General features: G+C 44.9%; 1 long non-coding RNA gene across 3 annotated transcripts; it reads right to left on the minus strand.

Moving 5' to 3' along the window:
• Positions 1–566: 566 nt before the first annotated feature.
• On the minus strand, positions 567–20,401 carry LOC131913068 (uncharacterized). Of its 3 annotated transcripts, XR_009379813.1 has the most exons (6): positions 20,318–20,401; positions 17,877–17,973; positions 13,758–13,849; positions 11,436–11,555; positions 8,627–8,719; positions 567–755 (listed from the first exon to the last, which is right to left on the minus strand). It is a non-coding gene; the product is annotated as an uncharacterized LOC131913068 (long non-coding RNA). The 3 variants fall into 3 exon arrangements; XR_009379811.1 differs by lacking the exon at positions 13,758–13,849; XR_009379812.1 differs by lacking the exons at positions 567–755; positions 13,758–13,849 and adding an exon at positions 5,683–6,608.
• Between the last annotated feature and the right edge of the window lie 1,092 nt (positions 20,402–21,493).

Raw genomic sequence — 21,493 nt, forward strand, 5'->3', positions numbered from 1 at the left:
TTGCAAAATTTATTAGAGGGAGGAAAGTGTCCCCTCTCTGCTTGCACCCCCTTTGCCCCTGCATATATATATATATATATATATATATATATATATATATATATATATATATATATGCCTTAAGAGGAAAATAAAATGTGGGAGCTTGATCAGACAACCTGTCTTGCTCTCATTCCTTATGTCTCTTGTCCCTCTCACTTGCAGGCCCTCCCTTCAGGTTGAAAACCATTGAAGACCCTGCTGGCCGGGGCAGGTTTTGTTTCATTCTTGCCAAAGATCATTTCAAGCAGAGATAACTTGAAGGGTATTTTATATTCTTCTCCCTCAGACCTATCTCAATCTGTAAGGGAAGGACAGAGGACAGACCAGAGGCTTCAGATGGCACTAAATCAGAACATGACCTCACCCTCACCCCCTGGCCCCTGTCAGTTGCAGGATTCCTCTGCATATCTGATGCATTTCCTGAGGTTCAATGAGAGGTGTCTCACAGACCTTGACTGGGCATCTCCTACAGGGATTTCATCAGATCTTTTGGACCCCCAAAAGACCACCACGGAGACCGAATCCCACATGTAAAAGCAAAGAGCCTTTATTCTTTTTAAGCTCTGAGCAAGGTCTCTCTGTCTGTCCAACACAGTGGTGAGAGCGGAGAGCCCCGAGCTCAGGTGGAGCAGGGTTTTTATCATAGCAGAGGTTGCGATGAGGAGATTTCCAGGGTCCAGGACCCTGATTGGCTGACAATTGTCTAGGAGTATCTGTAAAACAAAAATAGATGTGTGCTAGATTCAAGGACATCTGGCCACCTTATCTAATGGTTGGAATGTTTGAGATGTCAGGTCCTCACCCCTGGGTGGATCCCTGGGTGGTATCAGCTTAAGGCTTTTTCTGGATCTGAGTGTTTCCTTGCCAGTAAGCCTGTCACAGAAGCTGTGTCTCGGCCCCTAAGCCTGTCATGGCTGCTGTGTGGTCAAGCTGTTTTGGGGCCCCTCCACAAGGATATGCAAGTCTGCAGAAAGAAGCAGCTCTTCCCAGTGAGAATCTGATATACCATCTGCTCTGTCAGGGCAAAAGGAAAGAGACATGGCTACCATAAATTAGAACTGGAGCTCTCTCCCCTTAGGTTTTGCTGTTAATGAAAAGGGTCAGAGGCCTGTGATCTGTATCTTTGTCTTCAATGTTCTTTTCATTGTATATATTGCTCTGGTACACTTTTCTTTCTTTTCAGAGATGGGGAAGGCTGTGCTTTTTTTCTTAACAGTATTATTGAGTTATCATTCACACTGTAAAACTCAACCATTTAAAAAATACAATGCAATGGTTTTTAGGGACTCAGAGTGGTACAACCATTATTAATTTCAGAACAGTTTTCTTTCTTTTTCCTTTTTTTGCCCTTAAAGAAGACCTTGTACTTACTACAGTCATTTTCATTCCTCCTTCCATTAGATCCATCTGTATGGATTTTTATGTTCTGGATGATTACTATAAATGGAATCCTACATTATACAGGTTTTTGTGACCTAGCTTTTTTCTCTTACCATAATGCTTTCAAGGTTCCATCAGTCATATTGTAGCATGACTATGCACTTCCTTTTCGTGGTGTGGAATATTTTGTTTGCTTATTCATCACTCGATATATATTCCTACTTTTTGGGTAAGTAATTGGGCTTTATGAACAATCATACAAACTTTTGTGTGAATATATTCTTATTTCTCTTGGTTATGTACCTTAGGAAAACTGCTGGATCTTGAAATCACTCCTTGTTTTTGAGGAACAGCCAATGGTCACATCATAATATATCCCTACCAGAAATGTGTACAGGTTCCAATTTTGCTACAACTCTGTCAACATCTGTTATTGTCTTTAATTATCATTATTATATCAGCAGTGACACGGAGCGCTGAACCTCGAGGGGCAGAGCTGTCTCAGCTCTTGCTTTAGTGCCTCAGTCGCCAGATCTAGTCACATTCCTGATTACAGTTTCCCTTCCCTCTGCTCTTCCCACTTCCTCCCCACCTTCCCTCCCATGGGGATCCACTCCCTTCCTGTCTCTCACTGGAAAGCAAATAGGCTCTAATGGCTTTCTAGAACCTTTTATCGGCCAGTTCTTACAGATCTTAAGTCTCCCTTTGTAGCCATTTATCTTGTGTGGTCCCAGCCCTTTGCAGGCCCTAGCCTTCTTTCTCTGTTCTTCACAGTCCTTTGCAGCCTCAGCTCTCCATGGTCTCTGCTCCCAGCTACTCTCTGGTGTTCTTCAGGTACCTTTTGGCTGCGGCTGCTGTTGCTAAATGTACCTGGGGACTGTTACTTCCAAACTGTCCGTTCTCCATGTTGCCAGTTCAACCCACTCTACCCATGATAAAGACCACCGGTAGGTGATAAAGCAGTGGAATGGGGTTTCTTGGACCTAGATTCTAGCATCAGGAGGGAAGGAACAAAGAGAGAGAACTGCCAACATTCTCCAAAGAGAGTGAGAAGGGTCATTACTTTCGTGGTTTGCAACACTGCACTGAGCAGTCACGGGTGACAGAGCTGCTTCTCCCTGACCACATTGAGGACAGCTGCTATAGACCAGTCTCTCTGGGCAACCCCATGAACTCAGGGACTAACTAGTCAGCAGTAGTATTTCAGATCTAGACTTTGTTCCTGTCTGCCCTGGAGCAGATATGGGTTCCTGCTGGGAGGCTGCCAAGGCTGCAAGGCCTGTGGTTGATAGCTGTCAGTCAAGTAGGTCTTGCATGACAACTTTTCTCACTCTGAGTGTTTTTGATGTATAATGACACTGAGAACCATTAGTTTGGTTTGACTTAAATTCAGCCATAATGTAAGACCATACACAAGACAGTTTATTTTTCTCACCTAGTAGTAACATGGCCAGAATACTCAGTCAGGATTGGTCTGATACCAAGCTCGGGGCTGGGAACTGGACCCCTTGCTTTACATGGCTTGCATTTTCTCCAAGTCATCCCATTATCTAGCTATTATGCAAAACGATGCTTGCATTCCAGCTAACAAGGATCTGGAGGGTGGAACAAATACCAGCTATCCTTTCAGCAATCATGAAAATTCACTGCTTTTACTTAATCCCGTGGACCCAAACTGGGACTATGGTCATGGCCTGCTGCAAGGGAATCTGGGAAAAGTGTCTTTATTCTGCAGAGCTAACTCATGATGGTTTGTTTTTTTTTATGACAGAGGAATTAAAAAGGTAGAGTGGTCAGGGATTAACATCCAAAAAACTCAGCAAGGAGAAAATTTTACTTAATTTCTCCATTTACTTTAAATAAGAAGCTTAGACACACTTTCCCATAAGATTCTAGATCCCATAATAAGGTGACTAAAACAGGGGTTCTCAAACCTGACTCTACAGAAGACATGCCTGAAGCTCTTTAAAAACTACTGATGCCACCAGGTATGGTGGCTCATGGCTGTAACCTTAGCATTCAGGAGGCTGAGATGGGAGTATTCCATGTTCAAGGCCATCCTGAACTATATATCTCAAAGAAGCAAAACAACAAACTACCAGTGCCTGGCTTCCATACCCAGTCATTCTGGTTTAAATGCTGCAGATAAGGATTTGGACACCAGACTATTGAAGGTGCCCCGTAGTGGTTCTGATGTGTAGCAACCCGTGGCAATCACTGGGCTAATGATAGGAAACACTCCTAATTCTTGCCTTTAATTCCATCAGGTTATCGTCTACCCAAGACCCACTAATACAGGTTAAATCTTCTACAGTTCAGTCTACGGAAGGCCTCTTCCTTTTTCCTCTGCAGTTGAAACTCATGCACTGGGGCTAGTGCATGTCACTGGTAAATGTGATTAGGTATGGTCAGGGTAAAGCTATCCCCAGCCTTGCACAAGAGTAATAAAGACAATTCAGAGGACAAGTCCTGTTCTCAAGAACGATTTTCATGCATAAAGGAAAACAGTTTAAATGTAGTTATAGTCCCATGTGGCATGAAAATAGCTATTCTGGTGTGTGTGTGTGTGTGTGTGTGTGTGTGTGTGTGTGTGTGTGTGTGCAGCCGAGTTCAAACACCATGGTGAATCACCCTTAATATGGTATGAACATTTCAAATACAGAAACCTATTTAAATTAAATGTGAATGGCCCTCTCTATTTGGTAGTGCGCTTGTCATCTAGAAGCTCAAAATAGCCTTTCCGAGATCCAAGCAGTCTGTGCTAGAGGCATCTCAACCCATTACTAGCTGTCAGATATTTTGTCCATTCAAGCAGATAGGCAGGCAGGGGTTAGGTTTTCTCTGAATTGTTAATGCAGAGGCCCGTCTTTTAAGCTGAGGCATGAAATGAGACAAGGGGTAAAATACGGAATTTTCAAAGCAAACTAGACAGGTCACTTCATGGACCTCTTCACCTTCATACAGAATGGCATTAGAACATCTCAGCAGATGAAAATCTGCAGTGTTTTTTTTTTTACGGCTCTTCAGTGACAGGACTGTGCAATGTGGTCCTCTCCACACCACGTCTTTCTGCAGCCATTTGCAGCTGGGAAATTATTCTCTGCATCTAACCCAAGGGCTCTGACCCCACTCCTTCCACTCCCTTCTCGCTGTTCTTCAGTTCAGAGAGACAACAGCATTCTGACTGGATTTTTCTCACATACTTGAAAGCTGCAATTCAATAAATCAGGTTACTCTCCCACCCCAATCACATTCCTTCACACCTCCCTCTGAAAATTGTTTTTAAATGTAATCATTTTCAAGGCAATCTTCTCCTAACTCGGGGTTCTCCAAACATGTCTGTTTATTAGAATCATCTGGGGCACATCAAAAACCGTGGCTCATGCCCCGCTGCCATCCATGGTGAATTAGTATCTGGGAATTCTTATGGATTCCCAAATGTTCCAAAAATGCAGACAGGTCTGGATATCACAGTCAGAAGTCACGGCCCATTACTTTCTTTCTTCCTTCTTACTAATAGAATCTTAATACCAGCTCCAGACAAAGGGCAGTGGTTTGCCTAAACTAATGACTCCCATTTCCTGCTGCACTTGAAATCATGTTTGACAACAAGGATGCTCGAACACCATAAACGAATGAAATCAGCGCATCTAGTGGTTGGACCCAGGGACTCTACCTTTCAGTGTGCTCGCCTGGGGCTGGGGAGATGGCTTGGTCTGTTAAGTGTTTGCTATGCAGACACGAGGACCTGAATTTGATCCCCACTCCCAATGTTTTAAAAAAAAAAGTTGGCTGGTGGTGGCAAAAAGTCTTTATCCCAGCACTCCAGAAGCAGAGGCCAAGGCAGAAGGCTCTCAGTGAGTTAGTTCCAGGTCAGCCTGGTCCACATAGTGAGTTACAAGACAGCCAGGGCTATGTTGAGAGAGGCCTGTGTCAAAAATGAAAATTGGAAAGAAGAGAGAAAGAAGGAAAGAAAGAAAAGCTGAGCATTGCCAGCACACACGGTCATCCTAGTGCCGAGGAGGAGGCAGAGACAGGAAGCTCTCCAGTGCTTTCTGGCCAGTCAGTCTAGCCAAATTGGTGGGCTCTAGATTCAGTAAGAGACGCCCCCATTTTAAAATTTAGAAAAAAAAGTGAAAAGTAATAGAAGTATGACATTGACCTTTAGGCCTCCACATTACCAACACAACACACACACACACACACACACACACACACACACACCTGTTGTGGGATATTTGTACAGTGTGTGAGGGTGTATTGCTGTGATTGGTGTAATAAAAAGCTGACCAGCCGGTAGCTAGGCAGTAAGTATAAGCAGGATTTCCCCGAAGAGAAAGAAAGAGGAGGAGGAATACAGGGGGGGATTGGACATACAGAATGAAAGAAAGGTAAAAAGTCACAAGGCAAAACGTAGATTAATATAAATGTGCTAATTTAAGTTATAAGAGCTAGTGGGACAAGCCCAAGCTAAGGCCTAGCTTTCATAATTAATGATAAGTCTCCAAGTCGTTATTTGCAGGCTGGCAGTCCAGACGAGGATATTACACACTCCAGAAACCACGTGTGGTGGGGCATGCAATCCCGGTACTCAGGAGGTAAGACAGAGACTCAGGAGTTCAGGGCCAGCCTGGGCTACATGAGACTGTCTCACCACCTGCGTCCATCCTGTGCTCCCCAAAATGCTCTCCACATATCTACCCAATCTACTCTGGAGAAAGGCATTAGTGGAAGTCAGTGGTTCTCAAATTGTTCCAAGACCCATAGCAGCACACAATATGAATGTCACCTAATCTAAATTCTTAGGTCCTAACCTAGGCTTGCTAAATTGGCACATCCAGGGGGTGGAGCCCAGTTATCTGTGTTTGAACAAGCCCTCCCGGGAATTGCGAGGCTTACATTATAACAGCTTGGGAAGAGCCACGCCCACTGCGGGGAGCCTGCTCTTAACTCTTCCAGGCTCCCTTCAATGGACAGGTGGTCATGTGGCTTTTAGCCAATTAGGTTTATGAGAGGTTGTCTCGGAAAAAGCAGTTGTGGCAAGACTTTCCCTGTCTCGGTACCAAGCAGCCGAGATCGGAGAGGGCTGACCTTGCACTTTGGCTTCTTTCTGAGGCTCTTGAAGGTAGATGAGCCCTGGAAATAGCCGTCCCATGAAGACCAAGAAACAGACAGCCGAGGGAAGTCTAGGAGAATATCGAGATTTCCACTGTTATCTGTAGTGAAGGCCATCCAGGCTTCAGAAAACAAAACTCTAATTGTATAAACCAATATCCAGGGATTTTATTTTACTTAGAGGTAAACACAGTCCTATATATAGAATTCAATCTGGAAACACCTAATTCCAGGGAGAATCACTGTGCTGGATCATTTGTCCACTGGACACAAACTAGAGTCACCTGGAGAGATGGAACCTCCATTAAGGAATTGCCTCCATCAGATTGGTCTGCGGGCATGTCTGAGGGATATTTTCTGAACTGCTAATAGGTGTAGCAGGGCCCAGCCTACTGTGTGTGGTGCTCTCCCTGGGCAAGCATGCCTGGGTTCTGTAAGAAAAACAGCTGAGCAAGCCAGGAAGCAGTACTACCTCATGGTCTCTGTTTCAGTTTCTGCCTCAAGTTCCTGCCTTGGCTTCCCTGGTGATGGACTGTCACCTATAAGCCAAATAACCCCCCTTCCTTCCCCAAGTTTGTTTTGAGCAGATTTTTTTTTAATCGCAGTACCAGAAATCATATCAGAACAATAACCTTCCAACTGTGGTATTCCAAACACTGCACCGAGGCTTCCAAACCTGACTGCATATTTTAAGTGATGAAGCTTACATGGAACAATGCCAGAACCACACCCCAACTGTACTGAATCGGAATCTCCCAGACTCGGGCTATGAGACACTCCAGAGTCATACGATGATAATTTTGTCCTCGGCTGACCCCAAGCCACCCTCTGTCTGAGGCAAAGGTGGAAAAATTGAGGAAGCTCCCCTTTTCGTGGCTGTGTGAGGGTAGAGTCCATAGCTGCCTGTCCTGGGAGTGAGTGCTGCCTTAATCTTACAACCTAAGCACCTCAATTGGTCTCATTCAGTCTCTGTTCCAACTCAAAATAACACAAATTTAACAAGCAGCGCCTGTCATTTGTCATGACATGGAACCCAAGCCAAATCATCTTTTACAAAATATGATACACGAAGCAACGGGTTTTTCTTTTTTTAAGCATTGGTTCCAGCATCATAAAGACATAGCCTCTGCTCTATAAATTATGCAACTTGTAGTTTGTTTTCAATTTAGGGCTTGTGGGTGGGAGGGCCAATGACATCAGTTTCCTTCTGAGTAGAAAAAAAAAAAACTAACGGTAGCACTGGCTATCTCGGCCCCTAGTCACCCACATGAAACAGGGATGTGATCCTGCAAGAGAGGAATTTAATTAGGTGAGTCGACAGATGTCAGATAGCGGCATGCTGGTGGCAGAATCCAAGACCAAAGCCCTCATGGAGATGCTAAGGAGCCCAGCACCTGTTTCTTGAAGTGAAAGTGAAAAGTAGTAGGTGTTTGTGAAAATACGTGCCAGGGCTTGGTTACTGTTGCTTCCCCAAGCATTTGAGGTTCCTGTATGCTACAGTCTACCAGAAATAGAATTGAGAATGCCTTAAGCCAAAATCATGGCTTCTACGCCCTGCTCGTATTGAACAAAGTATAGGCAGAATGTGCACAGAAGAATCGCAGCCTAACACTCTGGAGACTCGTAAGAATGTGTTGCAAGGGTAGGCAGGTAGAGAGGCTGCTGGCCAGGCAGACAAAGGAGGACCACGCAAGGCTTTCTTTCCATGAAGCTGTCCAGGATGACCCCTAGAGACAACCCAGTTTAATTCCAGGTTTGTGGCTCTTGCTTTTGATTTTATGGTCTGGTAGGTATATCAGTTTGTACCATGGAGGGGAAAGACAAATTTGGTGAGCAATAAGTGCCCTGTCCTCACACCCTCCTTCTGTAAAAGTGGAATCAGAGTACTGCTCACCTAGTGTGACCAGTGACCACCCTAGCATGAAGCAGGTATTATACATATGGTCCCCCAAGTAATGGCCAGTAATGCCTCGCAAAAGCTAGAAACCTGGCTGCCTCCTTCTGTGTGCGTCATTGTGACTCAGACTTATGGCAGCAGGCATACATATTCTGCATCTTACTGTGGGGAGGGCATTAGGAGGAGCCCTACCTGTGGTCTGGAAGCTGCTTCCGTACCTCATTTTCTGTCAGTTTCAAAGCAGGCAAGGTGGCACCCAACAGCAGCTGATCTCCTACAACTGGACTAAATCAACACTCAGTTATGTCAAAGGGCTTGGAAGGAGCACAAATGTGTTTGCCAGTCAGCATGATTGAGAACCCATACTTTGTGCCAGAGTTCACCTCGAAGACTGGCCAGGGTGCCTGGGCACATCTGCTGTGCACCTGGTATTCTGTGGCTTAAGGAGGTCTTGCTGGCAAAGCCACTATCCTTTAACACAAAGACGCTTTTACAAGACACTCGTAAGTAGGAAGGGAGGAGAGGACGTGGTGTCTGGGATTTAACACATTTAAATGTCAAGGTTCCAGCAAGATCATGATGAAGAAGATGGAGAAAGGAGCCAAATAAAGCTAATATAGCAAAATTCTTATTGTTGTTGAATCTGGGTATTGAATAAATAGATTTTTCTATTAGTTAAGTTTGGTTATCCTAGTCTAATTTAGGGTCACTGGATTATTCTGTTCTTTCTTATTTTCTTTGTTTGTGCAATTTTATAAGTAAAGTTTTAAAATTACAATCAATCATTATAAAGCTTGTGAGCCTTAGGGAAAAAGTTAGCGCAGGCCTTTGTATACTCCTTGTTTCTTTTAGGTAACAGCAAGCAATAACAAGCCGGAACTGTGTGGAATTTTACTTAGACTGTCTGTCCGACTCAGCCCCACATACCATACTTATTTGGGGGCAGGGGGCAACCTTTATTTTTCAGTGAACCCATGGCAGAACCAGGACTCAGGAAATCTGAGTACAAATTCTGGTTTCTTAATTGACAGTGAGACCTCACATCTCCTACCTCCTTCTTTCCTTCTCCTATAAAATGGGGGTGACTCACTAATAACACCAGCCTCATGGGGTATTGGGGAGCCACATGAAGTCAGTACCCTGTGAAAGGATAAGGCTGTATGTTAATACCAGGAGTATCACCATGGAGTAGGCAACAAGATGTTACAGTCTCAAACAGTCTATAAGATGAGGATAGAAATTACAATGGAGTCTTATGGCTACATGGGAACCATGCTGGAGGGGTGATAAAATTCAAATTCAGGGCTGTGGCTCAGTTGCTAGGGGGCTTTCTTGAAATGTGCCAAGCTCTGAATTAGATGCCCAGCACTACTACATAAGCCAGATGTGTTGGCTCCCACCTATAATCTCATCGTGCGGGAAGTGGGAGGCCAAACAATAGAAGTTCAAGGTCATCCTTAACTACACAGCAATGTGAAGCCATCCAGACTCCGGCCTTGTAACTTCTGTGGGCTGGAGGACCCTGGCCCTGTGACTCCGTAGGCTGGAGGACCCTGGCCCTGTGACTCCGTAGGCTGGAGGACCCTGGCCCTGTGACTCCGTAGGCTGGAGGACCCTGGCCCTGTGACTCCGTAGGCTGGAGGACCCTGGCCCTGTGACTCTGTAGGCTGGAGGACCCTGGCCCTGTGACTCTGTAGGCTGCTGGAGGACCCTGGCCCTGTGACTCTGTAGGCTGGAGGACCCTGGCCCTGTAACTTCTGTAGGCTGGAGGACCCTGGCCCTGTGACTCTGTAGGCTGGAGGACCCTGGCCCTGTGACTCTGTAGGCTGGAGGACCCTGGCCCTGTGACTCTGTAGGCTGGAGGACCCTGGCCTCGGCAGCAGGGCCACATGTAGGAAGATGACCTTGTCATCCTGGCTCGTGATTTGCTGCCCACCATGCCTGCATCTCATTGGCTGTCCCCCTGTTTATCCCCACAGGACATTCCAGCATTTGTGAATGCTTGCTTACAAGTCTCTCTTCCCACAGTCAGATTTCTCTCAGAACTCTTTTGTCCTTTTCAGAAAGCAATCAGATTCAGTGTTTGTTAACTGCCTGACATGTTCAAGGCCTTGTACTGAGGACCTCGGATGATACAGAAAAAGAGGAGAAGAGAAGTTTGCTCTTGTTTAGCACCAGCCAACTGTGAGGAGGGAGGAGAGAATCAGACAAGCATGCAGATAATCCCAACACAGAGTCTAGCAAGCACTGCTAGAATGTGTGCGCTGTAGTGGGATTTTAAGGAGGATAACCTCTCTTGAAAATCTTCATGAAAAAGTGCTATTAGAAAGGGGTGTTATGCTGCTGCTGGCGGCGGCGGTGGCAGCGGCGCATGCCTTTAATCCCAGCACTCGGGAGGCAGAGGCAGGCAGATCTCTGTGAGTTCTAGGCCAGCCTGGTCTACAGAGCAAGTTCCGGGACAGCCAGGGCTACATAGAGAAACCCTGCCTCGAAAAAAAGAAAGAAAGGAAGGAAGGAAGGAAGGAAGGAAGGAAGGAAGGAAGGAAGGAAGAAAGAAAAGGAATGGGTCTTGAATAGTGGGTAGGTTTTGAAAGGGCAGGGACAGGTGGAGGACAGGTTCTAGAGGGGCATTATAGTCAAAAGCATGAAAAGAAAAAGATGATTTTGTGTCTAAAGACACATTGATTTTGTGTCAGTGTCATCTCACCTGGGTCCTGATATGAGAAGATGCATTTCAACCTGATAAACAAGAAGAGCCCTGGGAATTTTTAGAAGAGACCTACCACCACGCGGGCCGGACTTTGAGAATATTGACTCAACGCCACTGTGCAGACTGGATAGCCAGAAGGACCAGCCTACCCAGTGTGCTGAAGATGACAGAGAAACAAGCCCAGAGTACAGGAAAGCATGGCGTTGGGGCTGAGGAAAAGGATGCTGGGAGGGGTCATTCTAAGACCACATTATGTGTGAGGCAAGAGTTCCCTCCTTTCTAGACCCGTACCTAGGTCTTCAGACGCCCCACTTGCTGTCATGGATTAGAAACACAAAGTCAGGTTTCTTCTCCAAGAGGACTTGCTTTCAATATTCACAACTCATTTCCTGGCAGCCATTCCACATGGACCTGCAGGAGCAAAACAAAAATATTTGTGATGAAGGCCTGGAGACTCTTCTTCCTCATTCAGCACTTCTAAAGGACCCTGAGTGTTACTTTCCTGTGACAGTCCACTGCTTCCCCTCATCATGGTATCTTCAGAATCACACTCACTCTCTGAGTTATTTCCTGCAGCCGCATCCACTACTTCCTGCCACGTTCCTCCTGCTCCTGAACATCCTCTCTCACATCAATGACTGCCAGAGTTCCGTGGTCCACCCCCACCCCTGCCCCAACTGCCTGATGATAATTGTGATGTTCTTCTTCCTCCCTGGCCCTACTTTCCGGGTCACTTGGTCCTTCTAAAGCACCAGCAACACCACATCTCTGCCTGGTTTCAAACTCTACATGCTCCTCACACTCAGACTGACACCAAAAGTCAGTGTGGCCTGCCTGGGCTTTTGTGGTCTGGTCACTGTCTCCCTTTCACCCCACTTGCTCTCCAGCCAATAACCTAGCTATTTGTACATTCATGGAGATTTGCCAGACCCAACTTTGCTCTTGGCTTCTTCTCTGCCTGGAATGTGCTTCCCTAACAGTTGCGTAGCCTGCTCACTTCCTCTGTTTAAACGCTGTTTAAATGCTACCACCTCAGAGAAGGCTCTCTGGGCCCTACTGTTAACTCTCTACTCACTGACCTGAACCATTTTTCTTTGTGGCATTAACCACATTCAAGACACGTGTGGTGTCTATGTTTTTCAGTAGACTACAAGCTCCATGAGGCTAGTGTCTTCATTTGGTCCACTTCCCTAGGATAGGATACTGTCCAGATTCTCAAGAAACATTGGTTAAGTCAGGGGCTGGTCCAAACTGAGTCAATAACCAAGACCTAAATAGTGGAAGAGAACTGACTCCTGAAAGTTGTCCTTTGACCTCATGGTGGTATGTGCCTATACACACAAAATAATAAATAAAACGAAAACTAAAAATTAACGTGTATCAAATCAAAAAATATGGAGAGATTGTCTCTAGATCATACCATCTGTCTTTTCCATTGTTTCAGAGCCCTTTGCTCTTTGCAGGCCAGGCTTTGACCTAACAGAACATCCAAGTCTCACCCTTGGACCATCATGGAACTACAATTTTTCTTCTTCCACCTCAGATCATGGCTACTTGCATGAACGTCCCCAACGAGCTGCTCCTGAGCCCTCTGCCTCCCTCCATCTTTCCCCCATCTTCACTTCCTACCTCTACATGGATGCCTGCTTTTAGCCTGTCCTCTCTCTAGACATGCCTCATGCCTTCCGTTGCCTCACGGGCATCCTGATGGAACCTCAGAATTCAAATATTTCTTCTGAGGTGTCAGGAATCCGTGCACTAGCCTGTAGTTTCAGCATTTGAGAGGTGAAGGCAAAAGGATTGTGGGTTCATGACCAGTCTGAGCTACATAGCAAGATACAAACACATACATACATACATACATACATACATACATACATACATACATGAGAGAGCTAGTCGTTGCCATGAAGAGATTTGGGCTATGATTGTCAGAGCTTCTGTATCCAACATAAGCTAGAAATCTAGATATCCAGTCTCACGCACTTCCCACAGCCCCTGAGCTGCTCTCTCTCCTGTTTCAACCAAGTCAGTTTACTCACTACAAACATTCCCGTGATGGCTATTCTTGTTTGTCAACTTGACTACATCTGGAATTAAACTAAAACCCAAAAAGAGAGGGTACATCTGTGAGAAATTTCTGCTTAATTTGAAATGGGAAAATCCCCTTCTCATCCAGGTCTTTGAGGTAGGAGGACACACCTTAGATCCAGTTCTAACCTGGGCCACACCATCTGCTGGCAGCCTATATAAGGACATGGAAGAAGGAAGCTTTGTGCTTTGCCTGTTTGCTCTCACCTTTCTAGCAAGTCCATTCCTTCACTGGTATTAGAGCATACTTCTTCAGGATTCTAGGGTATACTGAAAACTGAGACATTCAGCCTCATGAACCCAGCAACTACTTACTGGATTCTTGGATTCATAGCCAGCCATTGTTGGATTAGCTGGACCACATCCTATAAGTCAGCCTAATAAATCCCCTTTCTATATATATTTAGAGAGAGAGATTCATTGTATAAATTCTGTTATGCTAGAAAACCCTGACTAATGCAATTCCTTACAAATTTTCTTTTTAACTCTTCCTGTCCAATATGCCTTCCTACTGTTCTTTACCTGAAAATCCTGGTTTGGGCCAGTCTGAAGCATCCTGAGATCACTATTGTCTAATCCTCAGTAATCTTCTGTTCTCATACTATCACCAGCCCCTGGGCAGCACAGAGTGAAATAAGTAAATCATGCGTCAGAAGATCTGGGGCCAGGTTGTACCAATTATGTAAATTTGGCAAGTCATGGCATCTCTTAAGTGTGCCAATTTCATCATGTCTAAATCGGAGTCAATGATTTTTGCCTTCCCTTCCTCCAGGTAGACTTACTTCAGATAACCTAATACTTTGTGAACCACAGGACATTATACAAATTAGTAGTCATATGCCGGGCGGTGGTGGTACATGCCTTTAATCCCAGCACTCGGGAGGCAGAGCCAGGCGGATCTCTGTGAGTTCGAGGCCAGCCTGGTCTACAAAGTGAGTTCCAGGAAAGGCGCAAAGCTACACAGAGAAACCCTGTCTCGAAAAACCAAAAAAAAAAAAAAAAAAAAAAAATTAGTAGTCATAACCCTCAAGGTTACTGTTTCAGTTTGCCATTCATGAATCATTTCTACTCCCCTCTACTACCTACCCCTTTCCTTCTCTTTTCAAACCTCCATCCCCAGGGTAGGCTGGTAGCTGTTTCCGGTTTCACTGAGAAAATGGAAACAATCAGAAAAGAATTCAACAAGCTGCCACCAACACAACCACCACCCACCAGCAGAGTATATCCAAACTCAGCTTTCTGGTTACTGTGAATAAATTTAGCAAAAGCCAACTCCTCCGAATGTGGCCTACATCTCTACTTTTCATATATTCAAGAGTGCTTCTCTAGCAGTTCGCCTTTGCTTTGATCTTCCCACCAGATCCTCTTCATTAACCTCTGTCACTCTCCTCAGCCTCTAAAATCAAAACAACCCGATCTGTCCTTGCTTCTACTCTTCTGTTTTTCTCTTTTCCATTATAGCAAAACTCCTGGAAGAGTTTTCTGCAGTGGCTTGCAGTTTCCCTCCTCTTGCTCCCGTGGCGGTGAGCTAGAGGCTCTGTCCTACCCCTCCCCTACTGCTCAGTCAAAAATCTCTGGCCCCCACTCTACTGCTAAATCCAATATTTAGTTCTTGCATTTTTGTCTTATTTGGTCCATTATCTGTGCTACCAGAGTCCAACATCGGCTTCCAGGATATTTCATTTGGTTTTCCCGCCTCGTAACTTGCTCCTAACTACTCAATTGGTTTTGCTGGTTCTTTGTCTCTATATCATCGATCCGTTTGTTTGTGTGTGGGGGTGGGGAGGGGTGGGGGAGTTGTTGTTTGTTGAGACAGTCTCTTGCTTTGCGGGCTGGGCTGGCCTTGAACTCATGGTGATCCTGCTCCCTCAGCGTCCTGTATATCGGGATCACAGGCATTGCCACCAAACTAACTTCCTCTCTCTCACATCTCAATGCTGAAGTGCCTGAGGTCTCAGTGTCGACCCTCTTTTCATTCGCCTTGTTCTTTCTTGGTGCTCTCATTTCATCTTGTGACTCTAACTGCCATCCTGATGCCGGTGGGTAACCTCCTGATGTGTACGTCTAACTGGACTTCTCCACCGAACTTCTGGTTTGGAAATCCATCTGCTAGTCACTGAATGAATGATCATAAACCAGAATGTCCAGTACTGAACTCCAACTCTTTCCTCACCCCAAGACAATTCTCCAAAGTCTTCTCTTCTGGTAGAAGAGACAGTGCTTAGTTAGTCCTTTATGCATGAAATATTAAATAAATATTATTTATTGAGTGCCTCCTGTGACTTAGGGCCTGACACAGGAGTGTTTAGGTTTACAGAGAGTGAGGGATAGAAAGAGAAGAAACCAGGCAAATTGTTGGAGTCAGCTGAAACTCCTCTTTTGTTCAGGTTCCCCTGCTTTATTTTCAAAATATATCAAGCCTGGCCATTTTTCCTCCCCTCCATTATCCCTGCCTGCAACAGCATTGGCCTCCTAAATGGTCTCTCTGGTCTCACTCATTTCCCCGCAAAGCCCATTCTTCATCTAACATTCACAGTGATTCTCTTAAAATTCAGGTTAGAACGTTGTTGGTTTGCTACTCAGAATTCCTACACGACTACTCACTCCACTCTGCACACAGCCAAAGTCCCTGCAGAGGCTTACACAGTCCTCCTCGTGTTTGCTGACCCTGCTCGCCTCAGAACTCCCCTTTACTCACTGTATTTTAATCACCCTGGCCTGTCTTTTGTTCTTGGAATCTGTTTCCACAGTAGGTTTCAGGGTGTTCCTGGTTGAGACGTCTGGGGGTTTTTGTGTTCAGACAACAAACTAGATGAGACATACGGAGTAGAAATGGAAGTATAGATTTATTAAAAGTAAGCGCGAAGGCAGAGAGGCACTCCACAGAATGAGAACAGGCTTGAGCACACATGTGGCTCAAGAGCCGGGAGTTCTTTTTTAGGTTCTTTTAATGAGCTCAGTCTGGAGGAGTCGATTTCCTGGGGTGGGAATGGGGTATATCCTTATGCTGATTGACAGATGGGCTGTTACATAACTTTGATCTATGCCTGTGAAAGCCACAAATCCCACACTTTTAAGCATATATGCACAAGACTATGCATGCATGAGATGGTAAATGGGGATTTTTCCCCCCCGACACATGGCTTCAAGGACAGACTTGTTCTTAACTATGCTTGCTTATGCCCAATATTGATTTGATTTAAGTCAGCCCCATTTATCTCTCCTACCAAGATGTGCCTAACCCCAAATTACCCCTAAGAAGGGTAGGTGATACTCTACCAGAAAGCTGGACACATTTTTCCCAAGGAGAGTTGCCCTTGGCTGGGCTGTCCCTGTGCTCACTGTCCTACATAGGGTGACTATTCTATATATATAAAACACCATGACCAAAGCAAGTTGGGTAGGAAGGGATTTATTTGGCTTATGCTTCCACATTACAGCTCACCATGGAAGAAAGTCAGGACAGGAACTGAAACAAGCTATGGAGGGGTGCTGCTTACTGACTTGCTCAGCATGGTTTGCTCAGCCTGCTTTCTTATAGAACCTATGACCACTGGCCCAGAGATGACACCACCCACAATGGGCAGGGCTCTCCTGCATTGATAGCTAATTAAGTAAAGGCCTTACAGTTGGATCTTATGGAGTCAGTTTTTCAATTGAAGTTCTCTCGGATGACTTTAGCTTGGGTCAAATTGACATACAACTATCCAGCACACTCACCGACCTCAAACTCACTAGGTATGCTCGTGCCTCAGGGCCATTGTACTTGATATTCCTTCTGCCCATTCATTCATACCCTAGGTACCACCATGGTTTACTCTCTCAGTTCCTTCATGTATTTACTTAATGGTGCCTTCTGAGGAAGGCTTTGAAAGGCTCCCTTATTAAAATAGAAACCTTCCTTTCCCTGTCTTGTATACATTCTTACAGTCCAGGTCCCTTCTACTTTGCTGTTGTGACAAGTCATCATCAATACTACAGCTGTCAACATCTGCATGAAAAATATTTGACTAACTTCATTTTGCCAGTTTTCTCTGCTTGAATGTAAGCTCCATGTGAGCAGAGTTTCTTTTCACTGATCTGAAACAGAACATTTCTTTGTATTTTGTATTATATCTTACATTTTATAAACCTTTCATGCAAATATCTTAACACCTTCTAGCGAATTATAAAATTATTTCAGGAAAATCTTACATCTTTTGTTTATTTGGTTCATAACCCAAATAATAATTTCTGACATGCACATAAAGTTCCTTTAAGCTTAGAAAATTTCCATAGTTTTGCTCATTTCTAGATTCCAGCTCTTGCATGAGTTCCAAGGTAGAGTGGTTTATCTCTTCTTTGTGCACAAGGCTGAGAGCAGACTCAAGTCCAGTTAAGTCTGGAAGCATTGTTCTAAGCAGAGTGTAGAGCCAAGGAGATTTTCTACTTGGTTGAAATAGACAAACATGTTCACTGGACAGGCTGCAGTGAAAGATAATCCGGGCAAATAGTGAACTGTGAAAATGTAGGCTTCTTAATTTACACATGTAAATTACGGCTAACAAATTCTTCTGTTCCTACTAGTTTTCACAATGGACCCATATAAAATCATAAAATTCAACTTTGCATCAGATTAATGTTATGGTGGGTGTAAAATACCTTCTCAGAAGGATCCTATTATTCCTGGCTCATGAACCATCCTCCAGTCTCTTGATTAGAAGATGACAGCATCCACCATGATGGGGGACCTAACTTTCTGAGGCATTAAAAACCAGGGAAGATGTTAGAATTCCTAGCCACTCCCCCAGCTACATGAGTGCACTGGTAAGATACTTAGTCACCCCAGGGCCTTACGTCCTACGTAATCTGTAATCTGTGTACTGTGTGATCACGTAATCTATGTACATGCCTGGCGTAGCTACATAAGCCCATATGCAACTATAAAAGCGGGTTCCACTTACCCAGTTTCCTGAACAATCGTTCCCATAGGCCTATGCACACACTGTTAGGATTCTGTCCTCACTCCAGCTGCGTGACCGTACACACGAAGTTCGGGAGTTAAGCAAAAGGTCTTGCGTCTTACGTCATCAGTGTATATTAGTGACTACGTACACGACTTAAAAAGCAGACTCCACTCCCTCCCTGCTCTGCTCTGCTCCCCTCTCCCCCCACCTTACCATCTTTCTCTCTCTCCAGGCCTGGCTCTCTTCTCTCCCTTCTTCCCCTTTCCCTCCTAATAAAGCTCTGGAAACTAACACTGGGTTCTGTCGTGACCGTGACCTTTCCACACAGTAACCAGTGCCACCACCAGCATCGTTTATCATCCTTTCACACCCTCTCTGTTCCTTTTCCTTAATAACCTCTTATAGTGGGTTCTGTTGTGCCTCATGGCTTCTCTCTACGGTAAACAGTGACATTTAATGAATAACATTGTGCTGCTTAGTAAATAACACAAGTGGCTTGGGACTGGGACAGAGCAAGTAGTTTTTACTGTACTGTATTTAGAACCCTATTTGTGTTTCCATCAAATGAGTACTTTGTAATACTATCTTCCGTTTTATGTTATGAGCTTCTTGGGGTTCTTCTTAAATCATCTCTTATCACACTGACGCTAGCCTCTATTCCCCTCTACGTCCACTTCCTGGGGTTTTGTACAATATCTTGCACACAGCAACTGCTTTCTGTTGGATTTACAAATGAACATCTAGGTGCTACTGAAAACAAATTAAGCCAGGTCTGGTGGCACAGGACTGCAACCCCAGCTATTCGGGGGGTGGGGGTGGGGTCTGGGGCAAGAGGATTGCAAGTTAACCCATCTGGGCTACAGAATAAGTCCAAGGCCAGTCTGGACAAATAAGTATCAATTTTTTTAAAAAAAAAAGTAGAAAGAGAGCTAGGGGAGGAGCTCAGTGATGGAGCTCTTGCCTTGCATGACCTGAAGTGTCCAGAAAAACAGCCACACCTGTGGTAAGGCTTCTACAGGCTGGGGGACTTATCAGAACCGTGTGACTGCAGAGTAAGAATGTTTCAAATCTGGAATCAAAGTATCTTGGGTTATTTTTAGCCCTCTTAATAGTCATTCATTGCACACCTCCATGTCTAACGTTACTGGTTCCCTGGGTCAAGTTGAGTTTGTAGTCTATGGTTGAGAGGGATGTGTGAGGATGACAGAATGAGGGGTGGCAGGCAGGGTTTTATTGAGAAGTGGGGTGGGGGGAGTGGGTTGCCAGGTAGAATGCTGGATACAAGGTTCTTTTATATTTTGGGAATATGCTAATTTTGTCCTGCTCATATGTAAATTAGGCACAGAGTTGAGATGAACTTGGTTGTTAATTTGCATGTAGACAGAGGATTCTGATTGATCAAGAAACCTGATAGAAGAGTGAAGATTCAGGAAAAGCCACTAACATCACCCCTCCCACCCCCAAAAGCAACAAGCAGGAGGAACTACGGCCAAAGAATAAAGGCTAGAGATTGGCTGACATCTTACTGAGCCAGGGCCCTCCTGGATTTCTGTTTCCGGACTCTTTATTCATTGACCGCTCAGAGTTTATTATAAAACTTCCAAGTTCTCAGAGCTGACTACTAGGTTCAGCAGGGCATGTGGACACTTTGCACATTTGAGCCTGTGACCTTGACTAGTTTGCTTAGAATGAAGCTGCCTCACCCCTCATTTCTATTATTAACATCTCTGTGATTATTGATAGGTAAAAATATCCCCTGGTACTGGGTAACTCTACAGATGCCATAAATCAGATCAGGCCAAATCAAACTGAATTAAGTTCCAGGTTTTAATCTGAGCAAAGCATTCCCCGGGTGGTCCCAGGGAAAGAGGGGAAACCATGAGGCAAGTCTGTGGCCTTCATCTTAAACACCCTGTAGGCAATCTTCAGGAGCTCCTGGGGAGAAGCAGCTGCTTGGAGCAACGAGGGTGGGGGTTTGGAATGGGGCCTGAACTGGAGATCCCCAACAATTATCATGAGAAACCTTTTGGGAGGCATTAACAGAAGACCAGCTTCTATCAACCCAAACACCCAAAAGTATCATCAGATAATGTCTGAAGCCACAGCAGATATTTCCCCTTTGCTATACCTGCCTACCTGAAGTTGCCAGCAGTGGTTTGAAAAGCACCGTAATGAATGGCTGTCTTCTGTTCTAGAACTATTAAAAACTGGGAAACGGTTACCATGTTGAAGCATAGTATTTGTTGTAACATGCATCTGTATTCCCAGACCATTGTGACATATATTGGCCTCCAGAATAAACCATCTTTGGTTCCTTTGTAGGTGAAAGCTGTGTTTTTGCTTTGATACTAGGCTACCATGAGGCTCTGGGTTCAACCCTCAGTTACACAATCAATCAATCAATCAATCAATCAAACAAACAAACAAAAGGCTCTGTGAGCTGCTTGGTTTCACTCAGGCCAGGCCCATTTGGCTACAAGCCAGCTTTCTTTCAGTCTGAAACGATCCCTGGATTCACCTGACTTTGCTTAGGTCCTTCTTTGCATTTCCTGATAGGGAGCTATTCCGAGGGTAATAAGCGGGAGTGCTGGCCCACGGAAGTCTGTAGCAAATGAGTAAGCGCTCAGAAACACTCACAGCAACTTCACCACTGCCTCTGCATTCAGAACAGACAGAATTTTGTAGTCATCTATTTACCATATTTTATGAAACTTAGAGGCAAATTGGAAACCATTAGAAGTAGAAAGTGACCTGAGCTGTTCTTCATGGAAACACGAACTGTTGTGCTTTTGCACATTTGTAAGAAGTCACAACTGTGGTGGAAGGGTGGGGCCTGGAGATGGCAGCGTCAGACTAACCTAGGAAAGAAGCCCTTCCCGCCTGGGCTTCATCTACTAAACAGAACACCGAGGAAAGGCCACACTGTTCAGACCTGGTGTAGCGGTGCTTTGTACACACAAGTACCACAGCCAGTCAAATGCCTCCTGCACTGCTGCTCAGGAGGCCTTTTCCCTCAGCCTTCTAGGCTGCTCCTAGACTTAGGAGGACTATCCTTAATAAACCATCTCTTTCCAAGACCCTGTAGACATTTTCACATTTTCTGGAACCCACCCGACTCGTCCATCATGGAGCCGCTTGCCAGTCTTCATTGCTCAATGTCTTAGGTTTCTATTGCTGTGACGAAAAACTATGACTAAAGAGCAAGTTGGAGGCGAAAGGGTTTATTTGTCTTACACTTCCACATCGGCGTAGCTCATCACTAAAGGAAGTCAAACAGAAGGAAGCTGGAGGCAGGAGCTGATGCAGAGACCA

The sequence above is a fragment of the Peromyscus eremicus genome, chromosome 6 (assembly GCF_949786415.1).
Source record: "Peromyscus eremicus chromosome 6, PerEre_H2_v1, whole genome shotgun sequence".
Lineage (NCBI taxonomy): Eukaryota > Metazoa > Chordata > Mammalia > Rodentia > Cricetidae > Peromyscus > Peromyscus eremicus.